At 40.8% G+C, this 25,798-nt stretch overlaps 1 protein-coding gene across 6 annotated transcripts in view; it reads right to left on the reverse strand.

Annotated features, from left to right (window-relative positions):
* CYRIA (CYFIP related Rac1 interactor A) overlaps positions 1-14,702 on the reverse strand; it is a 54,326-nt gene extending 39,624 nt beyond the window's left edge. For 3 of the 6 annotated variants that reach the window (XM_066179951.1, XM_066179954.1, XM_066179958.1), the window contains exon 1: positions 14,584-14,702. The gene's annotated coding sequence lies outside the window, so the exon portion shown is untranslated. The remainder of the gene's footprint in view (positions 1-14,583) is intronic. The other 3 variants (XM_066179957.1, XM_066179955.1, XM_066179956.1) reach the window with 2 other exon arrangements.
* Between the last annotated feature and the right edge of the window lie 11,096 nt (positions 14,703-25,798).

The raw sequence follows: 25,798 nt of genomic DNA on the forward strand, positions 1-25,798 counted from the left end.
AACACTAAGTAAGTATCAAGGTACCTCTTACAACACTGTGACTTAATCACAGGGTGAAGAAACCTATTTATGAGAAACCACTCTTGGGAGAATTTGCAAGTCAGAAATAAAGGAAAGTGACCCTTTCTTAAACACCAGCCTGATAAAAATTGATTGAAATAAATAAGGCACTCTGGAAACTTCAGTAAAACTTTAATGGTGCTTTAAGGGAAGGATATTAACAAGGAGGCAATCCATCACATATTAATGCAGAAGAGAAAATTCTCTTTTACTATTTTGGGAAGCTCCAGCATGTCAATCTATCTCTAGTTAAAATGCATTTATACAATGAAACACAGGAGTCATTTCGGTTCCCTTAGTGAAGTAGTCTGGGGGACCTGCTGGGAGTAAAGCTTATTATCCACCCAGGGATTTGAGCAGTCGTAGTTCACAACCAATTTGACTTAAGGAAAAACACAGCTGCTATTTTGAAAGTTTCCTGCTGTGTAAGAAATAATTAAGGCTGCACAATCAGTATTCAACAAAGCATAAATAGCAGAGATGCTAAATTAATTCTATTTGGAAAAGAGGAGTTAAGTGAAGCTGCATTTCAGAATGGACTACACAAGGCTCAAAGGCAAAAGAGAAGAGTTAAATGAGATGAAGTGTGAGTCAGAGGCCAAACTCTTTATCCTCACTATGCAACCACAACATTATTTCGTGTTTTAGAAGTCCTTTACTCAAGAAGTAGAAAGTACAAGTTCCAAAATGAAGCAATGAATTTTATTCTGATTTAAAATACAAAACCAAAAATGGAGCAGCAGCTGAACACACTTATCAATGTATAAACTGAAAAAGCACAGACTCATTAAAACCTCTACTTCCAAGACGGTATTATTTAAATCTTATGCAGAAAAATGCGAGAGATGTCAAAGGCAATACAGGTAACTCAGGGCAGGTCATCCTTGGAGCATCCTGACCTGAGCTTTGATTCTCTCCCCACGCAACCCTCAAAGCACAAACTGCACCAGGAATTCCCAGACCAGGAACGGCACTGTCCCTGCGGGGACTGGGAGCTCAATTTCTGATCACTGGACCACTTCCAGGGGGAGGAACACATGACAAGGTTACCAAGAAGTCTGTGCCATCCCAACAGCTATTCTTCATGTCCAAGCAAGGTGCTGAGACAGATGGCTGTGCTCTGCGGAGTAGAGTCAACCCGTGAGTTGTCTGTTGGACCAGACACTGTTAAGTCATTAGGATGCTAATAGCTTTAACACTGCTTAAAGAAAAAAAAAAAACACCCACACACAAAACTTCACACCCTACAGTTTTTTGCTAAATATAAGGTTAGACTTGCACCTCCCAGACAGAAGGCAAACAATTAGAAGAGGGCTGAGACATCTGCTTAAGACAAGAATTCCCCAGGGCAAAGCTAAGGATCATGCCAACTCAGGTTTGCCCTAGCACTGCTCCTTTAGCTAACAGAAAGCAAAGCTTAGGTCAGGGATAAATTTTAGTCTACTGCAAGGATATCCATCCTCCAGTTCAGGACATTGGACATGCCATCTGCTTAACACTCAGTTTATTCATTTTGATTTTAAATGCCAGGCCATAATTCTTCAAATATTTTTTTTAAACAAGTGCATTCAAAATGGCTGATTATACTTCAGTATTCTTTGGGGCTTATCTTATAAAAGAAATATGAAACTCAATTATTCCATGATTTTAAGTTGCGCTAGTTCATTTTTCCTGCTTTCCAGACAGCTTCTCACTTCCAGGCTTGAAAGAATTTTTCTTCTACCTTCCTAAGCACACAACAACAATGCTGCCACTGCCTTCCCAAACAAGCTGCTGAACCCCAGCTTCTTGGAAAGCAGGATCTGTGGCCACATGTATGTCAGAAAATAAAACAGACCAGGGCAAATAGCCCCATTCAGGGCTTGAAACCAGCAAACATGTTACAGCTTGTAGCTGGACAACTAAAATCCTATTCCTCCATCCAGCCCAGACAGATCCAAACAGCCTTTTGGAAACAGTTCATCATCTCTCCTAACCCCAGAACTATGCTTGGGCACTATCTGGGAGAGTGTTAATTGGCATAGAACAAAACTGTGTCATGAGCAGGACTAAAAATGTAACAGTACAGTCGCATGCCATACCCCCTCCTTATTTAGTTCCTACTATGAACATGCATCAGAAATACAGTATCCAGTTGCTCCTGGAGAACATAATTTTTAGAAGTTAATAACCACCCAAAGGCATTTCAGAATTAACACGCTACCCTTGCCTACGTCATTGTTGCTTTCAAATCAGGGGAACCAAACCACATAATCATGTAACATCTGAGCATTTGTGTTTCCACAAGAATCATTTGCAGCATATGTGAAAATTTCCACTCTCTAGGTTTTGAAACTTTTTAATGTGTTCAGATGGACTGAACTTGAGTATCTGATTTCTTAATTTCACTAAGTCTGGACTGCTGCCAGTAGAACATTAGCCCTGATTGTCAGCTGGTATAAAATGGGCATATCAACTGCATATCAACTGCATTCCAATGCACAGCTGAGATTCTGCTTCTCCAAACTTCACCAACATCAGAGTGATGGGCAAGGAAAAAATTCATCCTACAAGATCAGCATTTTAGGAACAAATCTGTGGGGATTTTTCAATAATTCACAAAGTTATATATGCCTTCACAAATTCGTTTCTTTCGTCTAAGTCAGAAATCACAAGTTAATTACTTCTAAAAAATTCATGCAAACCTGAATTGAAAACATTTACCCTTATTTTGCACAAAAAGGAACACAAGCAAGAAGTTTTTGTCAAGACAAGAGAGGCACATAAAACTTTCCAAAGGAAAACACAACCACCGTGGTGCAAATATGGATGTAAATATTGTAACTGGCAAGAATTACTGTGTGTAAAACTTTGTATAGATGTGATTATGCAGTGTCATAGGGGACTGAGAAATCATCCTGACAATACAAAAACATACAACCCTTTCACAGCTGCTGACCTACAGACCATCATCTTCAGTGCCAAGTCCTTATCTTGGAGTCTTTAAGTGCAATGGTACTGTGTACTGGGTTTCTGTGCCGAGGTTTTGGTTGTGGGGAGGGCAGTGAAGGGGAACAGGATGGGATGATACAACTTGCCACTGTCCAAGGCTGACCCCATCAGTGATGGTGGCAGCACTCTGGGATAACTGAGTTAAGACTGGGGAAAAGAACTGCTGCAGAAGAGCAGCCGAGGAGAAATTGAGTGCATGCACACAACAGCCCTGCAGACCCAGGGTCAGTGCAGAAGGAGGGGCAGGAGGTGCTCCAGATGCTGGAGCAGAGATTTCCTTGCAGCCCTTTGGTGCAGCCCATGGTGAGGCAGCTGTGCCCCTGCAGCCCATGAAGGACCATGGGTGAGCAGAGATCCACCTGCAGCCCATGGAGGAGCCCACAGTGGAGCTGGTGGGTGCCTGAAAGAGGTTGTGACCCTGTGGGAAGCCTACCCTGGAACAGGCTCCTGGCAAGACTTGTTGCCCTATGGAGAGAGGAGTCCATACAGGAACAGGTTTTCTGGCAGCACTTGTGACCCCATGGGGGACCCAGGCTGGAGCAGGCTGCTCCTGAGGGACTGCAGCCCATGGGAGGGATCACACTGGAGCACTTAATGAAGAACTGCAGGCCATAGGAAGGACTCAGAAAAGTTTATGAAGAACTGTCTCCTGTGGGAGGGACCCCATGCTGGAGAAGAGGAAGAATGTAAGGATAGAGTGGCAGAGATGGCTGAACTGACTGCAACCTCCATTCTCTGTCCCCCTGTGTTGATTGAGGGAAAGAAATTGACAGTGGGATTGAGGGAAAGAAAGTTGACGGTGAAGTTGAGCAGAGGAAGAAGAGGGGGGTGGGGATTTAAGGTGTTTTAAGATTTGGGTTTATTTCTCATTATTCCACACTGTAAGTTAAACTAATTTCCCCAAGTGGAGTCTGTTTTGCCCATGACAGTCACTGGTGAGGGATCTCTCTCTGCCTTTATCTCAACCCACAAGCTTTTCATTGTTTTCCGTTCCCTGCCAGCTGAGGAGGACAGTGACAGAGCAGCTTTGGTGGGCACCTGCCAGGGTCAACCCACATCAGTATTGACAAAACTGCTTATTACTCTGTAAAACCTTGAGCACCCATTTAAAACTGTTGCAATACCAGCTGCCAATCCGGTCCAGTGAGTCCACCTAATAATCTACCTAATAACCATCTGCTCCAACCTAGTAGTCCCAGATGAACTCCCACACTCTGATTTACCCATGAATACTTTAATTGTAGCACTTTGAACTACAGGTACAATTTTAGTCTTCCAAAGAGATGAAAAGATGACAAATATATCTCAACAATGACATCAACACTCAACTAAAGACCATCCAATGAACCATTAAACTGTCAGATCTTTCAAAAAAAACAACCAAAAGTCTAAAACACAATAAAAACCCACCCACATATGTGAAGTAACAAATTTATTAAATCCCAGCGATGATAACACTGCAGGCATGAGACAGACATCTGTTTTTCACAGATCTTGGCCTACATCCTAGTTCTGATGTAAAAAAAAAAAAAAAAAAGACCAAAACCCAACAGCTAGAGGGAAAAAAATACTTTAGACTCATAAATAGTATGGTCCTTTTGCTCTGTTCCCATGATACCTACAGTGACACTAGAAAAAGGTGATGCTAGGAAATGTAGGAAATGAATGTTCATTACTAAGATCTTAATTTTCTCCAGCTCCCTTTGGACTTCTTGATAAGATGCTTCATTTCATATGAAAGTAAATGTTTGGGTCGAAGATCTCCATTTCTCGTTGTTAAAGAAAAAAGTCTGGTTTGCACAGACACATCCATTTTTCTCTGATTTCTAAAACATCTTGTGTTGGACTGAGCAAGAGAGACGGCTGATTAGTATGCCCCCATGTCAAATCACTTCACAGCATCAGTAAATAAAGGGAACAGGCAAGGCTGACTAAACCCAAGCTGATCAATACTGTGAATTATCAACTCAGAGATGGCTTTGAACACACACACAGGACTTCGTCTGGCAGCATGGTTGGAGTTGACCATCCTGGTGCTTGCTGTGCACTCTGATGCAGAATCAGGAACCCATCAAACACCATCTAGTAACCCATGCCAAAAATTGGGTGGAACTCATTTAGAGCTGCTAATTGCCTTCTCTCTGTGGAGAAACTGTGACCCTCATGAGTGGGAGGGCTGTGCTTTTTGTCAGAATATGTCAAAGTCAGGCAACTCTTGCTTTATGGTAAAAGAGAGTCACTGTGAGACTGCAGAGTAAGAGAGCTCAAGGACTTTGTGAAAAGGCACAGAGTTGTCCAGATTTGATCTCTGAGCAATTCTTCAGAGAATCACCCAATTAGTCTGCTTTCTGGAAAAATTGGTGATGAAGCTTTTTAACAGTGCGAAATTAGGCAATGAATTCAGGCGTGCCTACCTACAGTCACTGGCACAAGATGGGAGAATACCACATAGAGTTATTCTTTAACAATCAGCAGGAAAGTGTCTGCAGGTTTGGAGGGCAGCCTAATCCCTAAGAACTGAAGTTATCTCCTTCCAAACTCATTTATATGACTTCCCTTCAGAATCTCTCATCCATGCAGAAAGAAAAAAAAAAGAAGTTATTATAAGAATGAAATGTTTGATTGCGATGTCAGTTGAAGGAAATATTACCACATACTTTGCTGGTAATCCCATATTAAACACAGAAAGCAGAATGTTTTTGTATCATGCACAAAAAACAAAGCTACCTGAATAACTTCCCCCCCCCCTCCGGCCCCAACCTCATCTTGTGATTCTCTCTAAAGCGAGTCATATGGCAGCACTTTTCTCCTTTTACGGGCAAAAAAAAAAAGGAGAAAGGAGAAAGGAAGTCAGCAGCCGAGCAGGACTGCAGTGCCACATGAATTAAGCAGCTCAGAGCTGTGCTGCTCCTCTCACATCCCCACCTCAGTGCATTATGGATAGGTACTCTCGGAGAGGGACACTATGAATCAACTTCCACTTAATGCACATATAATTACATGTCACTGAGTGTTTCACGCTGAACTCGTCACCACAGCATGTATTAAAAACCAAACGATAGAAGGCATGTAATATATTTGCATTTGCTTATCTATCATCTCCTTCCTTTGTGTGAATGTCCTGTCAATAGCAGGCAAACCCCTACTTTGGAAAACAGCTGTAGTGGTAGATGACACTGAGCAGCAATTAAAATTATAGTACTTTCTGCTGCAAGAATTTCCATGTGTTCCACACTGCCCCAGTGCTACCACCCACACCCACCTCAGTTCTTTTCATCAGCAGCTCTACAAGATGAAATCAGGCAAAGTTATTAATAATACAGTCTAGCAAATTTGGCACTTTTTTGAGAGAGAGGACTGTGTAAATTTCATTAGCTCAATGTTAGGGAAAGGTAAATGACACACAAAATTCCCTATGTATCAAGAATAAAAGCCTTACTGTTATTTTATCAATGGAAAGAAAGGAATCCTTGTTTCTGCCTCAATAGCTGATACCAGACAATATGAGGACTCACATCCATAAACAGCTACAGCATGGAGAAATTATAAAGAAGTCCACCTCCTCTCCAAGCACAGGTGATGGGATCAAGAACTTGTAAGTACTCCAGTGTGCACATGGCCACGGGCAGAACACCTGCTGGGAGTCTGGGAACACACCTGTCAGCCTCACAGGTACCACCACTGAGTCAGAGCCACCCTGCTTTCCACCAGCTCTTTATGCGCACTCATTCTGAGTTTTATTTGACTATTACAACTTAATTTGACTACTAGAACTTGACTGCTTTGTTTGGAAGTGATGCTGAAAGCAACCGAATTCAATTACATGAGCTCTGCTTGCTGGGTCACAGTCCACACTTCAAAGCTAAAATGTAGATAAGCATTTCCAGGGTCAGAGGCCTTGTCCTTAAAACTTTTTTGTTGTTGTTGTTTGGTTTTTTGTTTTGTTTTATTTTTAGGAAGGAAGCAGTCTCCCTGGTTATCAGATCATTATCAGGTCAGATCAGATGGCCAAAACACCACAGTTCAGTAAGGAGTTTAAAATAAGCCCATCATTTTTTGGAGTCTAGCACTGCTCTTGCACGAAACATGGAATTTGTTAAATATATGTATAGAAGTATATTTCTTATTGTTTAAGATTAACTATGTACTCCCTAGAATCCTTGAAATGTTACCACAGTGTTATTTAATTCTCTGTTGACAAATGTTATTTCTTTATAAACACAGATTATTTCTTTAAAAAGTAGTATTTTAAATTTGTAGGTGTCCCTTTGCCTTATGAATAAATTAGAAGACACTGAATAACAGCAACCGCCAAAGTACAAACACTTTATTACAGTTGTGGTGACTCAGACTGTCAGGATTTGGCAGCCCACAGTGTTCCTCAGCAGCAGAACAAAAGGGGATTTTTTTTGGCAGTTTTACTTTTAGTTCAGTAAAGGACAACATGATACTGTCTGTGCCTTAATGAATCAAAACCTCTGTAAAACAAAGGCTTAAGTAGCCAGACCCCAATAATTTTCTGTCTCACAGTATAAAACCGGACAAATGTATTACCTACACATCTAAGACCACTAATATGTTTGCTCTGTCCCTGTCTTTTGAGGAAAACATAAGATAAATAAAAACAGTAAGATCATCTAGTTATAGAAATGCAAATCAGTTCTACAGGCAAAACACAGCCCCAAAATACTTCAAGATCAGGAAATATTTTCTGTTTTCCTGTTGAATACAAGAGACATTGACAAAAAAATTCTAAGTGGATTTTTTAACACCTTCACTAACTAAAAACATAAACCAAAGACTTAAGTATTGCACTACAATAGCACAATCTCTAATGTATTCAGAGCACAAAACACATTTTGAGGGAGACTCGTTTTCCAGCACCCCCATCATGATCTCATCTGGAACAGCAAAACCATCCCCGCAGTAATTGGTATTACAGAGCCTGGCTGCAGCACAGCCTTGTGAGAGTGTGAGGGAAGCATTCCAGTCAGTCCTACAGGGCTCTGACCCTTTCATAATAAAAAAATAGGGAAAACGGCTTCAAAATATCAGAACCCACTTCCTCTGCCACCATCAGTTATTAGGGAGAGGATTACAGACTTATTTCCAGAAGCTTTCCAGTGTCCATCACGAAATCTGTATTTGGAGAAGTCCCCAACTGCCTGCAGATGATCCTTGAAGCAAAATACTGCAATTGCAGAGCAATACAGTACAGGGAGTCAGACCGTGTGTACGTGGGTAGGACAAAGTACAACTGAGACAAAATTAGACTGTCCCTGGAAATACAACATAACAAATTTAACAATTTAGCCTTCTCAAATCTAAACAGATCTCAACAACTCTGAGAAATGTAATAGAATTTTCCCCTTGCCACTGCCTCCCTCCCCAGGTTCCACAGTATTATAGCAATCCTCTCTGAAAAATAAGGACCAACAGATCACCCATACCCAACAAATACTATTGTATGTCTCCCATGGAGGCTATTTAAACACAAACCTGGAATCAATTTACTGGAGATAGAACCAAAAGGATCAGTTATCAGAGAGACTTCTCCTTCTTCTCCAAAACCAATTCTGCTCTGTAAGTGGCACCATCACTCAGCATTTCGATACCAGCTAAAGACAGAAATTAATTTTTGCCCCACAGCTGCACACCATTATTAACATGCACGAGAGAAACCAGAAGATGAACTTTCTCCCCTCTTCCCAGAAAGCCATTAACTCAAGCTAACCTTCCAGATTTTATCTGGGGCAGCTGCAAAATGAAAATTATAATGATCAAGGTAGGTATTAAATACACTCACAATAAAGAAAATAAAACAGAAAGCAGGTTTGCTTTGAAACATCTTTTAAAAACATGAAAATAACCCTTTCCCTCCCACTTCTCAGAATAACCACATACAGCTTAGGCAACAACAGTCTTGGGACACTACTGGGCTCAGTTCAGTTGCAGAGGCAAATAATACTGAGCTGTTTTGAAATATCCCAGTAGGTGCTCCAGGACATGGGTCTATGCAGGTCATGGGTCTTCTGGCCCCTTTGTGGCTGCCAACCAAGTATAGATGCAACAGTTGTTGCAAAGCAACAAATCTCATCCAGGACAAAACATTTACACTGGACAACTGAATCAAACCAGACTTAAACTGCATCCTAAACCCAAAAGAGAGAGTCTCCAGAAGTCCTCAGTCTTGCCAAAGTCTGGCCTCATCCCTTCAAAATCTATGCTCTTCTTAGATTTACTAATCCGTCTAAGTCTAGAAACCCAAATTAGACGCACAGGAGAATTTTGAGCATAGCTGCAACAAATTAGGGTATATAAGGGAAAGTAAGATAACTGGGATAGCAAGCAGGAAGCCACCTAACCTAATAGGTAAGAAAGTTGTGAAGACTGTACCTTAAACTGATGTCACCTATTCCTGGAAGCTCAAGAGGTACCTATGTTATTAAAAAGGGTTGTAAAACCCTCAGGCCTCTCTAGAAGCAAGATACAAAGTCATTCCTTTCACAAGCTCCTGAAGAAAGGTGTCATGCAATTTTGAAGTTTCGGATGAGAGGGCAGGAGCATGCCCTCAAGCACCACCGAGCTATTTAAAAGCATCAGGAAAGCAACCACAGAGGAAGTAGGAGCGGGTGGTAGGCTCTTTTCAGGTTGAGAGACTGCCTCCCAACCACATCTCTGCACACCAGGGTAGTGCCCTAAACCACAGGCTATTGTCAGTCCTAAGACTATCCCTGCAGAAGTTATGAAATGGAAAAATATTTACTGGATGAAAGAATGAAACACCTATAGAAACCAGATTTCCCTCACCTGAATGCCTCAATCATAGGGCAGGAGTCTAGGCCTCTGGCCTAATTACTGGGGGTTTTTTGTTTGTTTGTTTTGTTTTGTTTTTTGTTTGTTTGTTTGTTTTTGGTTTTTTTCCCAAAGGTTGCAGGTGAAATAAAGGACAGCTTATGACACTCTGCTTGTTTCACTCTCTTGGGAAGAGGGTGATGTGAGATCAAGGTACTTAAAAGTTAAAAAGGACAGAGAATAAACTGTCACACTTAATGAATATGGGATGCAACTAATGCACCATAAAACATGAAGAGAAGAGATTAACATCATTGCAAATGCTTCTACTCAAGTTTGAGTAAATAGCTTACACTTATTTCTTAGCAAAACAAGCTTTCCTAATCCTGAGGGAACATTCTCATCTCTGGATGCCAAAGGCAGTGAGGCAGGAGAGAAATTCCACTTTCCAGAACAGTATCAGTGGTAGCAGCTATGGAAGGATGCAGAACAGAAGTTCTGTGCATCTCATTTTCTTCACAGTAAAAAATGTAGAAAAGTGTGCTTTCAGACATGGGTTTTAGGACCATCAACCTCAGCTTTGAGGTACCTAATTGTAAAATAGGCCACTCAAATAATTTATGAATTCAGGCAGTAATACAGCAGAGAAAAATACACCCCACCCCCCCCCGCCTGAACCCCATAAATTATATATAAGAAAGCTTCTAACAACTATTTAAATTTTAAGTTAAACGTATGTGTACCATAGAGATGCAGGACAGTAGAGAATGGCTTTTATCTAAAATGTCAGTTTAAGTCTACACATTCCCTTAAAAACACCAAAGCACATCCACAGTGTTTTTCTATTATGCGAACTTGCTTTCTGTCATCCCCAGCTCATCACAGACAAATGGGATCAAACTCAAGATTTCAGTATGCTCCATGCCATATTCTAGACACAACAACTCTCATGACGAATGGATGTTATGGATGCTCTTCACCAGGCCTGAGGAACACATGTTCACCAATCACATTTATTAACCCAAAACTTGAAACAATCCAGACTAGCACTTAATGAGAGGTGCACACAATGGCACAAGCTGCACTGCTAACTGGAACCTTCAAAATTAACATTTCATGCATTATAATATCATAAATTCCTTACACAGATTTACTCAAAGGTAAGACTAGGAATTAGGCATTAGCTTCACCTTTGGCACTGCTGGTCATCCAAACCATATTGTTAAAATTTGTCACCCTGTCCCGGATGAAAAGCACTACAGAAGTACTGCCATGGACAGAAGGAAAAAAAAAAAACCAGTAGTATGCACAAAGAAGTCCCTCAGAGCACTGGTTTTCTAGTCTATTGACAAGTTCATGAATTAGACAAGAGTATTTCAGTTGTTAGCACACCAAAGTAAATGCTCCTCAGTTAAGGTAAGCCTGAGTGATGTTTAACTAAATCTCATGGTTGGTATCTTCATGTTGGCATCATTTCTAAACATTTTAAACCCACAATATTAAATAAAAATCTTTCAAGCACTTGTGTGTCAGTGCTGCCCTGGGTCACATCAGTCCTGAAAGGTTCTTGTCTTATACCAATTACTGTTATCTTTTCTGTAGAATCAACTGCTGCTACTAGTTTAAATCAAGAACTTGTATTGACCAGTATGTAAAGACAGATAATAAGACATGTTTTTCATTTTAATAGGAAGCAGGAATTGGAATTTCATGTAAGTGAAAGAATGGTAAATTCCTGGTACTTCATAAAGAGCAGAGCCTGTACAACTCAAATCATTCAGGTTGCTCTCATCATTCACACGAGTGCTGGGCACCTTATGTTACAATTTTAAACAACAAAATTCAAATTTATGACTGCATTTTTGCAGCTCTCAAACTGCCCCATATATTAAATATTTTAATTCATGCCTCTCAAACTGTTTTCTCTGATTTAGTATTACTGTTTTGCATTCCTAGATAACATGAGTAGAAAGCACTGCTAAAAGAATGATTGATAATATTGAAATGGATCCAAATACATACTGAATTCAGTACAGAGGAAACACTAAGAGGTTTGGCTGCTTGAAATTAACATATTTTGTTAGTATCCATACAACCCTATCTACTGACATTATAGGTCCCAGTAAAACACCCTGTTTGTCTTCAGGGATTTTAACAGGAGACTTAATGATGTCTGGATCATATACAGGGTGTGGATACAGAACAGCATTTTTCTGGTTTGTATAAATGTGAACTGAATGATTAAGTTCATGTGCTACTGCACATAATACGCATTTAGTGCTAAAAAATGCCAGTAATTCCACAAAAAATATTTTACAGTTTCTCCAAAAACTCTAATTAGAATGGCATTTGGAAGTAGATAAAAATATGATAAAGAGGTCTTACTTATAGTCTGTACACCTACAAAGTATTATTTCTATCAAAGTACAGGAATTATTATTCATCTAAATAACATCTAGTATTTAAGCTCATTTTGTGTATCACACAATGTGGAAATCTGCAACATATTGCACATGCAAATCCTCAATGTCTTTGTAAGGCTGCCATACTGCTGAGGACAAGATATTTCAGCCTGACAAAACAGCGTCAAAAATGATGTCATGAGAACAAGCTAAGCACACTAACAATGAATTATCTTCTCAGCACTGTAAAATTCACCAGTAGACTCACTGTCATGGCAAAACAACATCTGATGACTGTAACTATGCAATAGTATCCAAGATGATCACCATTTTTCCTTTCTGACTTAATCAAGGGGGTTTTATTCTGATTACTGGTATACACTGGCTTTTCAACCACTTGTGGTTTGTTTATTTTCAGTTTTTAATAAAGAGCAGAAGTTCATGGGGGAAAAAACAAAGCAACAAAGCATCACTGCAAAAACAGCACAGGGAGGGAAAAAGCACAGAGCAGAATACAGTATAATATTGTACAGTCTTTGAGAAACCATATAAGTAACTCAGAAATCCTTGATTACTTGCCATAGTTTACATTAAGTGAAACTTTAAACACCAGTGGTAAACTATACTACAGCAGTTTAAGTTGAAGAATAAAATTTTTAGAATTTTATTCTTAGTTGATTCTTTAAGCTTTTTATAAACTTAAGCCAAATCTTTGATGATATTCCCATAATCTGCAATTTAGATTCATTAAAACATTTTTTTAAAGTCTACCATAGGAAACAGGACTTTATCATTAGTTTTTAATCTGGGCCTGGTGAGAATGGGGAGTGGGGGAAATTACAAGGTTTATTTTTTAAATTACTTTAAAACAAAAGTACATTGCTGATGTAACAGTCTTCCTTACATGTTACAGAAATACGAAAGTTACCATAGCAGAGAAAAAGGAAGTAGCAGCTCAGTTCTTCCCTGTGTAACAGGAGTTGGGGTATTTTTGTAGAGCTGTGCTGAGCATGTGAAAATCTTTGCCCACAAGGCAACCTCATGTCACGACAGGATTTCATTCCAAATCTCCCCTCTAGGAGTTCACTGCCACAGTAATTTTAATTTTTTTATGGCCTTGCAGAAGGTCAAAACAGAAAAAGCCAAGCAAAGAGATCTCTGTCCCCCTTAACCTACCCTTTCCCCAAACACATATAAAGTGACTTTACAAAAACAGAGAGTGTAAAGATGGTCCGTATGGCAATTAGAGACCAGGAACAGGCTGGAAATCAACTCACATCACCACTCTCGGCAAGTTATTAGCAGCACCACTGAAAGCCTGTGCAGTTAAGAGCCTCGCTGTGTTGCCAGTGAATTACGGAGCATTCGATTTTACACAGTGGCACAATGCATTACTCAGACCGTAGCAAAACAAGCCCCAGATAAAAATAAATAAAACTAAACGGTCCTGGAATCAAATTAGGAGAAAAATAATAATAGAAAGAATAGATGCGAGCGCGCTATCTGTTCGCTGTAACACCTCCCAACATGGACAGCGATTTAAACGAGATGAACGCAGCGTTGCAGAGCTTTTCATCTCCTGTCTAGGTACATCCCTCTGGAAACACCACACTTATGGCACCCCGCATCCGGCAATCACCAGCAGATGGAACAGAAAGTTTTCGGTATAATCAAAGTTTGAAGCTTAATCACGCTCTTTGCCCCCCCTCCCTCCCCCGACACTGCACTCAGTCCAGTCGGGCACAGCGAGGGCTGTCTGACCGACACCCCGGGCAGCGCGGAGCTCCGCCGGGCTCCCCCGGGCCCTGCCGCGGGCACAGCCGGCTCCCGCACCGCCGCTGCTCGTCCCTGCGGCCGCGGCGGCTCCGGCATCCACCGGCCGCCAGCAAAAACCCGGAGACTTCCACCCTGGAGAGCCCAGCGGTCGGGGAAGCGTCTCCCTGGCGGGGCGAGGCCAATCGGGAGCCTCCGCTCGGGCTCGCACCGCAGCCGATGCCTCTCCGAGCAGGGCTGAGGGCGAATCCAGCCCCCGGCGCTCACCGCCCCGGGGCCGCTGGCAGCGCTCCGCGGCCGGCGCTTCCCAGGCAACAGTTGTCTGTGTCCCTCCGGGGGCCCCCGCCACCGCCCGCAGCCCCCGCGGTGACCCGGGGCCGGGGAGCGGGCACAAAGGCGGCCGCGGAGGCTCAGAGAGCGAGGGGAGCGGGGAAAACTCCGGGGCTGCAGCGCGCCGTCCCCGCCCCGCCGCGATGCGCTGGCGCCAAGAGAAGGAGCGGCAGAGGCGGCTCAGCCCCCAGCCCGCGCAGCCCCCAGCCCCGCCGCGCCTCCCTGCTCTTACCTGGGCCGCCCGTCGCCGCTGGCCGCCGCAGGTACCCTCGTCCATCCCCTGCCGCTGCCTCCGAATCAGCCGCCGGCGCTGCGGCGCGGCCCAGCCCGCCCGGCCCAGCGCGACGCTGGCAGACCCGCCCCGCCCCGCGGTGGCTGCGTGCGGCTCCCGCCGGCGGCCGCCCCGGGCGCGGCTCCCCCGGACCCGCCTCCCGCGCCGCGGGGCGAGGCGCCTTCCGATGGGGATGGGTCGGGGGTGGTGGGGATGGGTCTCGCACCCCGTGCAGACCGCACGCGGGGACCCCCTGGCTCCCCAGACGGCGGGTCGGGGCGCTGGGCGGCCCGCTCAGGAATCAGGGCAGGGGTGCGTGTGACTGTCACCCGCGCTGCGCCCCGCCCGGGGATGTGGACGCTGACCCAAAGCCTCCCCGTTTCTCAGGGATCCCATCCCCCTCTCTCTGGTGGCCTCTGTTTTGGTGTGGGGCAAGTGGGACGGGACGATGTCTGTGTGTAAACCCTGGAGTTCGGGACTTCACATACATTTTTTTGTACTTCTGGCTTTGCAGAAGGCAGCGCTTCCTCAAGACGTCAAAAACAGATCTGAGCCCATTCACAGCTCGTGAAAATACTTTGTACTTCCTCTTGTTGTGCTGAGGGTTAAATGAGGTCAAAGTCGCCAGAATGGCTGTGCAGCACTTGGTTTCCCCCTTCCCCAAAAGTCAGTCTGTTCGTCATTTACAGCGAGAAAGCAAGAAAAGAAAAACAAAACAAAAAGCCTACCAGTGACCAAATTAGAAGCACAGTACAGAAATACCTGCTCAGTTGTTCAAAGGGCTTTGCTTGCTGAGCTCTTTAAATGTGAGAAGCTGTGATGCTGACCACAAAGCCATCACAGCTCAGTGCCAGTGAACCTGAGAGTTCACAGCTGCGTCCTGCCTCGGGCAAATGTGTGGAGGAGAGCTGTGTGCTCTGAGAGGTGTGATTCTCATGAATGAGGCAAGTTTTGGAGCGCTGCGAAGTGGAGTGGTTTGGTGGAGCTGTGAGCACGTAGGGCCTGCTGCTGCCTTGACCCTCTGGCCTGTCACTCCCTCCGAGCAAGCACTCCAGAGCAGCGTAACTTTCATGATTTAACTTCTTCCTTTTACCCAGGCTGGATCCAGATGTCCTTGAATTGTTCTTTTTTTGGTCTGAAAATTCTAAATTGTCTAGTTAGAAAATAATTCAAGTGACATACTTAGTCTATTAAAAGGCTGTGTGTCTGTTGCTGTAGCACATTTAGTATAGTTGCCCTAACAGTACCCAGCTTAGTAGAACACTGAGCTGCTGGCTTGCATTTTTTACCCACAAGTCTCAAAGTACCTTTCAAAAGAAGTAAATAGCATTGCTCCACTTTCAAGCGGGAAGAACAGTCACATGGAAAACTTGAACCAGGAGAAAGAACTGGACCTCAGATTCCCAGCTAGCAACGTAATGTCCCCTTTTAATTATTTTTCTGGGACATGCATTCTGACTGCTTTATAATGGTCGTGTCTTGGACTGGATGCTTTTACAAAAGAAGAGGCAGCTGTCACCCATCTTTTGGAAATACCCTATGACTGCGTGCTATGTATGGTCTTAAGTTGTCTACACTGAATGCATCAAGGTCTTAATCAGAAGAATATTTTTATTCTGCATACAGGTAATATTTAGGAGTTAAAAAATCCAACTTTTAAATCCTGCCAAAATAAAGGGAGTGCTAGATATTGATGAAATGAACTGTAGAGTCATATACTAGCATGAGACTGAAGTTGATCAGCCTGTAGGGGAAATGGCAGGTGAGTGATCGATTTCAGATTCTCAGCTTTGGATGATGACGTTAGAGGCCAGGAAACAATTATTTAACTGCCTCTTGGCATATTAACCAAGCCATAACTGTCTGTGTGAAACTGTTACCTTAGTGCTTGTGTGAGGCAAATTCAGTTTGCAGCACATTGGGTAGGGATCAGATTCCTCAGTAAAATAATTTCTTATCACTTAGGTTCTGTGAGTGATCTCACGTATCACCCAGTTTTTTTCTGTAAAGAGATGCAGGATACCCATAAATTTCTGTCTCATCTCTACCAGCCCCCTCTCAATACCTCAAGCACCCTGAACTTTCTCAGGTGAAAGGATGTGCTTGCATTTACAGAGGTGAATTGTGTCTCTAAATTTGGGTATACAGACACCTTCATTTCTTAGATGTTATTTAGGTGTCTAATCTCCCATTACAGGCAGTACTAAAGTGCAAGTCTGGTGCTTTCATGAAGTTGTTTCACATAGCACAAGAAGCAGGTGGGCACCTAAAATCAGTTCTCTGGTGAGCAATGCAATGGGCCAGCCAGTAACAGTCTGGTTATCACAGCTTAAAGTTAGCCCAGTCCTGATTCATGGATGGGCTGAGCACAAACATCCAGAGATTTTTAAGTTACCCTTGGGTATCTTTCCTTATTTTCTACTAGTGTTCCAGAAGCGTGTCTAGGTCCTGTGACCTATAGATGTAGGTCAGAATGCCCATTGCTACCCAAGTGAATCTGTCATCACTATGGTGGAAATTTAAGTCACGTAGCTAAAGACACGTGCTGACAGGCATCTAAAACTTAGGAGTCTGAATCTCACACTGAATCCCATCCAAATCGATTTGCAATCTGAAATCTGAGGGGATTTTAACACATTTTATTTCATGGTTATGACAACGTATACACAACCAGTTGCCATGGCTAAATGGGACATAGCAGCATAGCAGCAATCTCTGGATTTTTTTTGGTGCTGGCCTTATAACGTTTGCTGAAATTTGAAGGGTGACATAGATTCTTTTTTTAAACAGGAATGATTCATAAAGTTGTCTGCAATACTGCCAAATACTTGTATTTTTATCTACCTGGAATAGGTTTGTTTAGTCTTTTGTATAGTGCCTTGCAAGTCTTGAAACTTACGGCTTTATGCAGAATTGCATTCAAAGTCACCTGGATGCAACCAGCAGTCTCAGAACAGATGGGCACATGAGTTTTCTGCTTCTGATGTTTAACTTGCTAAGCAGAACTAATGTATTTATCTAGCACTTTTCTCCAGTATTACATGTGGGAGGTTTTTTGTAGAATAAAAGGAAATATTCCTTAATGCTCATTTTAGCTCTGTGCAGACTGAAAGGAAAGAGGTTAGTACAAAGAGCATTTTCAGGAAAAGAAAGGTTTAGAGCTCTGTTCAGAAATTGCCAAATTCAAAGGAGAGAGTCTTTAATTTGTATTAAATTTCAGTGCCCATTTCATCAGCCTCATCAGCCCCTTAATCATTTCCTCAGTCTGGAAGCCTTTTTTTTTTTTTTTTTTTTTTTTTTTTTTTTTTTTTTTTTTTTTTTTTGTGATTAACACAGAAAAAAAGGATAATTATATAGTCTATTAAGTAAATTATATGAATATTCAGTACGATCCTGTCATCGCTTCTATAATTCACAGTACCACTGATATTTGTAATGGTAACTTTTGAAGGGGAGCCTCAGTGCTATTTTATAATTTAGGAACATAATCTTTTTCAGTTATGTGACTGAAAATTAGGAGCAGAGCCAGTAGCTTTCAAGACACAACAAACCAGAAGAGGAGAGGAAGGAGTTAATCTATAATTTTATAACTCTGAATTGTGTCTGAAATTGTTTCCTATGAAAGAAAAGTGCTGCTATGGCTTTCTCAGTATTTTTGTCTCCTGTCAAAGAACCAACCCTTAGTAAGGGGGTAGAGAAAACTTCCTCATCTCAATTGTCTCAGGTACCTTCAGCATGAAGACGTTGGTTTTTTTCCCCCTCAGAGCACACTGAGCCTTGACAGTAGTAACCCCCAGTTTCTCTCTTGTATCAGCTGGCACATGATGTTGGCAAAGGCATGGGCAGCCAGCTCTTTGCTGACAAGGGAGCAGCCACGGCAGATTAGAGCAGCTCCACCACTCACCAAAAACACTGGAGTCTCATCTGAATACAGCTGGAAATCTGTTTATCTACCTGTTTGGAAGTCAATATATAGGATATATAATCCCCTTTTAAAGACATATATATAACTTGAATGGCAAACAGTAAAAATGTAATTTTTTTAATACATGAAATGTCTCCACTAGGCACTCAATGAAAATTAAACAAATTTACTCAAAAAAGTGATATAATTTAACTTCTGGCACAGGCTTTTAAAAATATTGATATGCATGTGTAAAAAATTGAGATTTATAAAATATAATGCTTAAAATCAAACAAATTTTATTTTTGTCATTTTTAGCAAGTCAGAATAGTATACATTAAATAGGAGTTTGTCTGTGTCATTGTATAGAAATGTGGTTAGATCCTAAGACTTTTTTTGTATATGGTTGTCAACTATAACTACTTTACCCACATATTATGCATGGACAAAACATAATACCAGTGTTTCTATACACTGATAGATGCTTGTTGTTAAGGCTGTAGCCCTGAAAACCATAAAAACCAATTAACAAGAAACTTGCCATTTACATTCAAAAGTTTATAAAGAAGCAGGCATGGAATATTCACTCTGAATGATGCTTCTACAGTAAAACCTCAGGGTATTTTAGTAGAATTACATTGTATAACCATTAGTTCAGATTTGCTTGAAGTAACATTCCTTTTGCCAAACAAGTATTAATAATTTTAATAGCTCACTGTATATGTAATGTTTCATTTATCACTATTAATAAGAAAATGTCTAAGTTCCAAATTACTTTAAGCTGGTCGGCACAAACCCATTTTCATTTGCATCGAGCAAGATGTATCCTGGCAACCGTATATTTTTGGATTCGTAACAATTTATTCTATTCATTTTATGCAAATGAGGTAACCAATACTGCAGGAATCACAAGAATACAAGATGGATAACTTCCATCATTTCAGAGCTATAGATAGATGATTAGGAATTTGAGTTAGATTTTTTTTTTTAAATAATCTGTTAGACATTTTCTTCAGTGTATTTATCTTGCTTAAATGTGTATCTGGCATGATTCATGGCATCCTTTTTTACTCAAACATGGAAAGCAAGCAGCAATCCAACCTGTGTCCCATGAAGTCATGATTATTCCAAATCACAGCCCCGCTTCTTCTCTATTTTTTTCTATGTTGAAAATCCTGTATTTTTCACCAATCTCACATAGAACTTGGGGAGAGAAGCAGAGAAGCAAAGGCTCCCAACATTCCCACACATAGGAATGCTGACTTGAAAGCTTGAGAAGCTAACACAGCATCTACAGCAACATAAAGTTGAAGTGCCATATATATATATGTATTATCATATCATGTGTGAATGTCATTGAAAGGACGTTTTTCAGAGAGCTGTCTCCTGGTTTTGGTGTTTATGTGTCAGCTATTTTTTTTTTTTTACATTTGCTATAGAAGGTGGTTTACAGAAACCTGTGTATATTTGGTATATTCTAGTATTATAAAACATTTTTTAAAAAATTTTTCATAAGTTTCCATGAACTATGAAATTCATCAGGGACAAAGCTTGTTTATAGAAATGTACCATGTATAATACCCTATAAATGCATAACATTTATAAAAGTTGATTATTCTTTCCTGTTCTTTTAATATGTGTTCCTCAAGAGCTCTCAGCCTGGATCAAAATCACGGAGTCTGAATACTCTGAACAGCCAGGCCTATGTAGTTCCTTTCAAAACATCAACAATAAATGAAGCTTTTTCTAGCAGCATGGCTGGTAAGCTGAACCACAACCCTACAGCTACTCCTCAGTGAACATAATGGCTAATGTTGATCTACTTCTAAAATTATTTTCCTCTGACCAGTAGGACTCAGTTACACCCAGAAGAAATTCAAATTAGAGAACCGAAATGGTCCTCAGTCACTTTTCCTGTGCTCGTGCCAGAGTTAAATGTACATGTAACAAGAGAACTGTTTCTGAAGCAGCTCCTGGGCCACTGAAGTTTTCAGGTGGCCTAGGACTCTCCTTTCAATTTATATTCATATAGCTGCTGACCAACACAATATTCAGAATATGCTTCAGGAAATAAACAGTAGAGCTTTCCTTGAGTACGGCAGGCTTGTTCAAGGGAGAGGAGGACAGAGCTGATGGAAATGGAAATTTCAGCTGTCTAATTTTGCCCCATTTTTACATGGCAGTAACCAAATTTCAATCAAGCTGAAATCTTTGTAGGTAATTTAAAAGGCCAGACGCCAATTTGAAGATATATGAAGTGATGAGCAGTTGTTATAGGAAATTACACAAGTGTTTTGAAGTAACAGTTGGGTTGCTAAATTAGATTACTGTCTTTTGTAATAGGAGAAGCCAGGCTTTGAATTTCCCATATTATATCAGTGTGGATCCAACTTTTGCAAAATCCATATACATTACTGGCCATTGTTTATAAACCAATTCTCCAAGCCTGTGCTTTTCAGCCAGAAAGAAAGGTAGGTGCCCAACTGGACTATGGGAAATGTACATGGAAATTTTGATTCTGATATTTCCTGATTCCTAAAATCTTAACTTTGCAGCTTTAAATACTGTTTTTAGCAAATGCTTTTTGTATGCAGCACCATTGTTTAAAGACTGCATCAAACCAAATATGATCTAATACTCTGTCTTGCATAAACAAGGGTTTCCAAATATTTGGAAAGGATTTGCGGAATCCAGACCCTCCTTTGCAGGAGCATTAAGGTGTGAATGGATGTCATCTTCTCAGTTCCATTGTATTGGTACCACCCCATCACCACTCATAGCTTGCCTATATTTATTGTCCCCAAAGACTTCTGCAGTCTTTTGTAGTCAAAATGAGACAGGTTAGAGTTAACAGTTTAAGTAGTAGTTCTCTCCTGGGTCACTTCATTTTGAATGAACCATATTAAGATGTGCTCTACCTGTCAACTCTAGAAGAAGATGTGAGTAGATGTGACAATTTCCAGCACAGTGTGGAGAGAGATGGGCTGTTTGTTCCCGGAGTGGGCATCTGCTTAGTGCCCAGCAAACTCAAGGAATTTAAACAAATGAGTTCTCCTACAATTATTTGGCTCTTCTGGTATAGGAAATAACTTAAAGAACATGCTATAGCTTTTATTAAAGTCACTTGGATTTGTCTGTTTTTTGATGTATCAGGATGTATAAAAATCACTTGTTGTAAACCTAGTGAGTTTTTTTCTGCAGGACCCTTTTTTCTCTTTGTCCATGTTTCACAAAATGTAGAACATCTGTACTACAGGCAAGCCAGTAGGAGACTGGCCTCTCTTAATTTTTAATGTATTTTATTTATTTGAGATTACTGAAGATAAGTTTAAAACTGTCTTACACGTCATTTGACAAAAATATCCTCACATTCCTATAATTATTTTTTTCACCTAAAATCTGAAAAAAAAGCAAGAATGCTACCTCTTTGAAAAGGAGTTCAAAAATTTAAAAAAAAAAAAAAAAGGTGTATCACTACTGTTCAATTCTATTTGAGATGGTGCCAACATGAAAACAATTTTAGCCCTCCACAATTGAGACATTCCAAGCCTGGACTATAATTTGTCTAGCATGTAATACAAAGAGTACAGCAACAGAAGTGTTAGGAACATTGAGATAATGCTTTCCTCACTTCCCGAAAGTGCATTATTGGTTCTTCTGTCTTATTAGAATTAGAATAATCACAGCTCATATATTCTCCTTTTGATAGATGATAAAACTACTTTAAAAAAAGTAAATAGCCTTATTCTTAGTAAACTATTTTGGCCTTTTCTGGCATCTGAACTAGAAAAGCTGAACATGTTCTTCTGAGTTCTCTGAATAACCTTACATCTCTTCTTGCAAGCATTGAATCTATATGTAAATGAAATAAAGTATCACTGAACTGAAAGATAAATACTGCAGTAATTATGGAAAGTCAATAGTCAGCAGTCAAACAGATAATAAGAGATAATAATAGTTAATTCTAAGTCAATTGTAAGAAAAAAAGGAAGGTTCATTTATATGTGTGGAAAAAGACCCGTGTCCACAAAAAACTGAAAAATCATAGGGCCATGGGATCATAAAATAATTCCTGTTGGAAGAGACCTCAGGGAGTGTCTAGTCCAACATCTTGTTCCAAGAAGGGTCAATCTGAGATCAAACCATGTTGCTCTGGTGTTTATCCAGCTGGATTTTGAAAACCCTCAAGAAAGTTAACTGCGCAGCCTCTGTGTGAGAGCCGTTCTGCTCATGACTGTCCTCGTGTTGAGGACACTGCCTTACAACCAGTCTGAACATCTCTTTTGAACATAAATGCATTGTTGAAACCCCTCCACCTCCCATGCACCACTCAGGGCAACCTGTCCCTCCCTTACAATCACAGAATGGTTTGTGTTGGAAGGGACCTTAAAAATCATCTCATTCTACAAGGCTATGTTGTTCAGAGCTCCATACAACCTGGCCCTGAAAACTTCCAGGTGTGCAGTAGGGCTGGGTCTTCTTGATAACCTTCTCAAGGGCCTTAGAAAGCTGCTATTGGTTCCCACCTAGTAGAGATAAGCAATAGAGAGTAAATCTTTGCCACATTTTTCCCATCAAATGCTATGATTAAGAAATGAATGTCTTATTCCATCTCAATTTCCTCTGTTTACCCAATAATGTCACCTTTCCTAATCTCATCCCTCTCCCTTTTTCATCTTTTGAGATCTATTTATCCTAAAGCGTACAAAGCCATCTTCCATCGTGATGTTGCCTTGAGCTTTCATTCTAGGGAGAGGAGCTTCTCACCACTGGTGTCAAGAACTCAGAGGGTGTTGTTGCATTGGCATTGCTTCTTGCAATGGTCCAAGTTAGACATCTCGCAGTTCTACCTTGTAGAGTGATTTCGGTTTATCACTGTATTGCAAAACAAAATATTTTTCAGACAGCAGGTTATGCAAACAGCCTTTTCTAGCTCATTAATAGGTGGCAATAGAAAACTATTTCTTCCATGACAAAAATTCTGTTCATTCAGTTGTTAGAGGAGAAACTCTATTATATTTATAGAACAATTAATTTTGCATAAAACAAACGAAACATAAAAATGGAATGAAGCATATCCTCTCAGTCTTTCAGTGTATTTTCTGAATGTCTTTGCTTAAAATAAGTGGTTACTGCTACTGGTATCACTTTTGGAAGGAATTGTTAGACCCAAGACCTCTGTCTCAGTGCAGTCTTAACAAAAAAATGCTTAACTGCCCCACAGCTTCCATCAGGATGAAGATAAAAGAAAGCCACAGATGAAGACTGAAAAAGGATTTAAAATTTTCCTAGAGAAGACGGCCTTTATGTCTCAAGGATGGCACAGAAGAAGTCAACTAAAATAGCTTTTCCTGTCATAATTACTAGATCAAATCACAAGCAGATCTATCTGCATCACAGAGTTTGAAATTCAGTTAAAATCTGGGGAAAAAATGTGATTTAGTTGCATGCTAGTCTTCCTAGTAACACATGCAGAGCAGAAAAGAGCCTTGCCTTTTTCTGAGGTTCCAGATGAGGGAATGAATTTCCTTTTTGTGTGTTTTATTTGTGCAGCCAATGATTACAGATGGTATTTTTTTTATCCTGAAAGCTCAGCAATAATAGAGAAAGGCATGCAATTGACAACACTTAATGTGCCATTAGAGTTTTTCCTTCCCAAGCATTAGCTTGTATCCCATTTTGTGCTGAATTGTACTAACTCCTTCCCACCAACTAAAGCGCAGCATAAAGAGTAGGCTTAATGCAAAAGAGTCAGTGAGGTAATTAGTATTTTATTCAAACAAGCAGGTTCAATTCATGCAGTACCAAATAAGCATTTCCAGCTCTGCTTCCCTGACAATCTTCACTATTAATTGAGCACATCTAGCTTGCAGTTTGCTGAATAGCACAAAGATGACGCCATGGGCCACGCTGCTGCACATGGCTTGCAGTCCATTGATTACCCTACAGCAAACAGAGGAAAAAAAAGGGAGAAGGTTAAAAGTTGTATTTTAACCTCTTAATGCCTATGAAACCTACAGAGTTTAGGTTCTGTATCAGGGTTTCAGTATCTGGCAGTAGCAGCCAGATCTCTAAAGGGTTCCTCTCCCTTGGAGGGAAACTGCCCTGTGAAGCTCGGCAGAGAAGCACAGATATGCATATTCAGTCCTGGGCACAATAGCACCATTCTCACTGTCAGGTCAGCAGTCAAGTTCAGTGTAACTCCTCCTTCTGTTTCTGAATCAGGACTTTATGGAAATGCTGAACATTTTTAATAAAGCAACTCTGCTCTGAAACAAATCTGGCTTTCGTGACAGCTCTTTGCTAAGCAGCGCCACTGCAAAGCTTATTAAGTCAAAATTTTAAAGTTCAAAGGCAGCATCAGGTTTCAGTAGGCGTCTCTCCTCATCTGCTCTTCACAGCAATATAATTTGCTACCACCCATATTTTTATTACACAAGTAACGTCTACAAGCTCCTGCTGTTGTAACACTCGATCTATTTTAGTAACTAGTGAACCATTCACACATTTTTTTTTCTCAGAAGCTAGAACTTCAGATCTTTATACCGATTCTCAGCCTTTTTGTTCCTATATTCCGGCACACTCAATGTTTTCTAATCAGTGGCAAAGATCTTCCGTAAGCCTGGAAATGGTCATTTTCAGTGATCCGTATCACTGCGCAAAATTAAATTCATGCATCACCGAGCAGAGAAGAATATTATTCCATGATTCTAAATTCAGTCATTCATATGAGCTGACTTATGGTCAAATCTTGCTTCACTGAATATAATTTATCATGTGGGTAAATGACAGCCTTTTAAATTTTAGTGCTACAGCCTTTGCAAAAGAATGGTTGCAGGTGATTCTGGGATGAAATCAGCATCCAAAACTTTCATTTTTTAAACAAAGATGCAAAGCTTGCCATTTCTTGCAACATTCAAATAATAGTTGTTTTCTTATAATTTATTGTAGGAACCCTAAAAAAATTAGTCAAAAGTAGTCTTTGCAGCAATTAATGGGAATTGGTTTTATATTAATTTCAGTGCTTTGAGTCGCAATCACATGGAGCCCAGTTTTTAAGTGCAGAGGACTTGTAGGAGAGTTCAGTGCATGGAAAATGATTTCCCTTAAATTTCCAGTTCTTGTGATGCCCATATATAGGCAGAGTAACCACGAGCCCTGCAGCTCCTTCACTGTTGTGTGTCCAGCCACTAGCCTGAATGTGGTGTCTCCAACACGGTGATTTGGTCTCTGGGCCCAGTTTTGAGGATTTATGAATGCAAACTTACTGCT

This window comes from Chamaea fasciata, unplaced genomic scaffold (genome assembly GCF_029207755.1).
Source record: "Chamaea fasciata isolate MVZ Bird 193981 ecotype frontalis unplaced genomic scaffold, bChaFas1.0.hap1 SCAF_3, whole genome shotgun sequence".
Lineage (NCBI taxonomy): Eukaryota > Metazoa > Chordata > Aves > Passeriformes > Sylviidae > Chamaea > Chamaea fasciata.